The 4,005-nt window shown below is 40.2% G+C and overlaps 1 pseudogene; it reads left to right on the top strand.

The window, feature by feature from the left end:
• Positions 1-2,836: 2,836 nt before the first annotated feature.
• On the top strand, positions 2,837-3,601 carry LOC784950 (S-phase kinase-associated protein 2-like; annotated as a pseudogene).
• Positions 3,602-4,005: the final 404 nt, after the last annotated feature.

Here is a 4,005-nt window from a genome sequence, read left to right on the forward strand (position 1 = left end):
AGACTACCTGATTATAATAATTTACAAGTTTCACCAGGCAGAAAATAATTTCTTTGTCTTCAGGATTGATTGATAGTTTTTTTTTTTTTATTATGCATCCCTTTTCTCTCTGTGGTTTCTTTTATTAATCAGAACATAGTGGCAATTGTATGTGATTTACTGTTACTATACATTCCTAAATTACTTCATAGGTCTGGTAGATTAGCCTTGGTCTTTTATGCTTACATCTACTAATAGTCTTGCTACACATTCAAAAGTTGATAAATTTGTCATTTTCAGTGATAATTTCCCCTTCCTATTTTCCAATTCTCCCTTGAGTATAATTTTGCAGTAGCAAGTTTCCTGTTTTTCATTGTAGCAGTCAGAGGGACCTATGATTTTTCCATCAACTTTCTGGTAGAAAGAGTGTGGAGTGTGTGCACTTAATCTGGGCTTGATTTTTGGAACATCTGTGTCCAGAACAGAATTTGCAGCAACTGAGGCAAAATCAAGTGAAGTGAAGTAAAGTCACTTAGTCATGTCTGACTCTTTGCAACCCCATGGATGGTAGCCTACCAGGCTCTGCAGTCAATGGGATTTTCCAGGCAAGAATACTGGTGTGGGCTGCCATTTCCTTCTCCAGGGGATCTTCCCAACCCAGGGATCGAACCCCGGTCTCCTGCATTGCAGACAGACGCTTTACCGTCTGAGCCACTAGGAAGAGGCAAAATCAAAGTGATGATTAAAATCCACTCATTCGTGGACTCAGTATGCCAAGTAGTGGCGGAAGCATTGTTCTGGGTAAGTTTTGCTTTTGGCCTTCTAGAGTTGCTTTGCTTTCTGGTCATTTTCCAAAATGTTTCTTTTTTTTAACCTAATATATCAATGGTTGGTCTCCACTTAATGTAATAAAGAATCCCATTAGATGAAAAGCTTTTTGCATAATCTGGTCCCATCCTTCTTGATAGCTTCATCACCTCACTTGCCATTCCTAACTACCTACTTTGTGTTACCGTTGCACTGAATTTCATGCTACTTTATAAATAGTAAGCTCACAGTTTTCAGTAACATCTGTATTGGCTTTCTGTTATTGCCATAACAAATTATGAAAAATTTAATGGCTTAATCTGCACAAGATTTTATGTTACAATTCTATAGATTACAAATCTAATCCAGGTATCACTGTACTAAAATAAAGACATCAACAGGGCTACTCTCCTTTCTGTCTTCTCTGCGGCATGATATATTTACTTGCTTATTTGAGTTGTTGGGGGAACTTAGTCCCTTGTGGTTTCAGGACTGCGGTCCCTTTTTCTCACTGGCTATAAACTAAGGGTCATTTTCAGCTTCTACAGGCCACAGACTACTTACAGCTAATGTTCCCCTTCATTCATCTTCGAAGCCAGTAATGGCAGTCCAAGTCCTTGTCATCTGTCTGAGTCCTCTTCCATCATCACATCTTTCTTTGACCACAGCCAGGAAATAATTTTCCTGGAGAAATTATACTGTTAAATATATATATGTATATATATGTAGGAAGGACAGTTTGCTTCTCATAGGTCCCAGTATAGGGTAGTTGCTCAGTCATGTCTAACTCTTTGCGACCCCATGGACTATAACCTTCCTTTATATATATTTATATATATATATATTTTTTACAGTATAATTTCTCCATCTCAGATTCCATATTCTTAATCACATCTGTAGTCTCCATTGGTATATAAATTAACATATTCACAAGCTCCAGGCATTAGAACATGGATATCTTGGGGGAATATTATTCTACCTACTATGGTCTACCTTCTGGCTCCAAAAGATTCACATTCTTCCCATATAAAAAATATATACAACACATCCCAATATCCTCAAAAGTCTTAATGCATTACAGCATCAACTTAAAGGCCAACGTCTTATCTGTATCTCATAAAGTAAAAATTCTATATATCATCATCTGTATTATATAAATTAGATATATTTGAGACGCTCTGATAATCTCTTCCTGGTATAGTTTCTCTCCATCTATGGGCTTGTGAAACTAAAGAACAAATTATCTGCTCCCATAATACACGGTGAGATAGGAATAGGTTAATATTTTCATATATGTGGTTCATAAATGGATAAAATGGAAGGAAAAAAGTACTCACCAGTCCCCCAAACTTTTGAAACTCAGCCTGGCAAACTCCGTTAGATTTCAAGAGCTGGGGATAATGCTATATGTTTCATCATTCAATTGTCTAGGCTTGAGCATCTCCCATCTGAGTCCTGTTTTTTTCATGAAAAATATCAAGTGTTTGCAGCTGGGTAGCTTTATTAGCCTGTTTCCTGCCATTAATATTTGGAGCATGAGAGGGTACACAGCTACACCCTTCTTTCATTTTCTACTCTCTTTGTCCTTTTCAGTCCAAGTTGGTGGTGTTTCTTCTTGCATAAAGTGCTTGAAACCTTGTGAATATCCTATTTATGCCACAGAGATTCCTGTCCAGGAGCTCTGCAGGATTAGGCTGGAACGAGTCACACCTGTTTTCCATAGCGATCTGAAGACAGTGGCCCTGGACTGTGTGTTTCTTGGGACTCCCTTCCAGACCTGCTGCTCTTAGGAATCTTTTCCTGTCTGTGCCTCCCTGAACTCCTGAAAGTCTCCAGTGTTTGTAAGAGATGGTATCATCTAGCGACTCTTACTGTGAGAACACGGGAGTCCCTGCCCTTCCATTCACAGGGGTTCTGGAAATAAAGACACTCCAGGTTTGACGAGTCTCTCTGGCAGATTGGAGACCTCGCGGGAAGAAACCTCCACCCAGACGTGGTTGGTCGGCTTCTGTCCCGAGGGGTGTTTGCCTTCCGCTGTCCACGATCATTTATGGACCAACCGTTAGATGAACATTTCGGCCCTTTTCGTCTACAGCACCTGGACCTGTCAAACTCCGTGATCAATGTCTCTACCTGCATGGCCTTCTGTCTCACTGTTCCAAGTTGCTGAATCTCAGCCTGGAAGGCCTCTGGCTTTCGGATCCCATTGTCGACAATCTTGCTCAAAACGCAGATTTACTGCGACTAAACCTTTCTGGGTGTTCTGGATTCTCTGAATCTGTCCTGAAGACTTTGCTGAGCAGTTCTTCCAGATTGGATGAGCTGAACCTCTCTTGGTGCTATGACTTCACCGAAAAGCACGTACAGGCGGCTGTTGCACCGTGTCAGAGACCATCACCCAGCTAAATCTCAGTGAATATCGAAAGAATCTGCAGAGATCACATGTCTCTACCTTAGTTGGAAGATGTCCCAGTCTTGTCCACCTAGACTTAAGCGATAGTGTCATGCTGAAAACGACTGCTTTCCAGAATTTTAACAACTCAACTACCTCTAACACCTATCACTCAGTTGGTGCTTTAACACAATACCTGAAACTTTACTTGAATTTGGAGAAATTCCCACATTAAAAACACTACAAGTCTTTGAAACTGTGCCAGACAGTACTCTTCAACTGTTAAAGGAAGCCCTCTTTCATTTACAGGTTAATTGCTCTCATTTCACCACCATTGCCAGGTTGACCATTGGCAACAAGAAGAACCAAGAGACATGGGGCATCAAATGCCTGATGTCACTGGAGAAGCCCAGGTGTCTATGAAGCCTCTGTTGCAAGATGGTGTCTCCTCTTTTCTTTGAACATGGCAAGTAGGCAGGAAGCCCAATTGTGGAGAGCTCAGCTATTTTTATTCTTGGTTTTCCATTGCCTTCCTTCTACAAGTATGTTAGAGAACCACTGGAGATAAAAAACTATGAAGTGTTGCTTTTTAGAAATGACTAGGAAAACTTTTATCACTGCTATATCCTTAACAGCCTAAGCTCTATGCTTTTTGAATAATAACACATATATATGGAATTTAGAAAGATGGTAACAATAACCCTGTGTACGAGACAGCAAAAGAGACACTGATGTATAGAACAGTCTTATGGACTCTGTGGGAGAGGGAGAGGGTGGGAAGATTTAGGAGAATGGCATTGAAACATGTAAAATATCATGTATGAAAC

Source organism: Bos taurus, chromosome 21, assembly GCF_002263795.3.
Source record: "Bos taurus isolate L1 Dominette 01449 registration number 42190680 breed Hereford chromosome 21, ARS-UCD2.0, whole genome shotgun sequence".
Taxonomy (NCBI): domain Eukaryota; kingdom Metazoa; phylum Chordata; class Mammalia; order Artiodactyla; family Bovidae; genus Bos; species Bos taurus.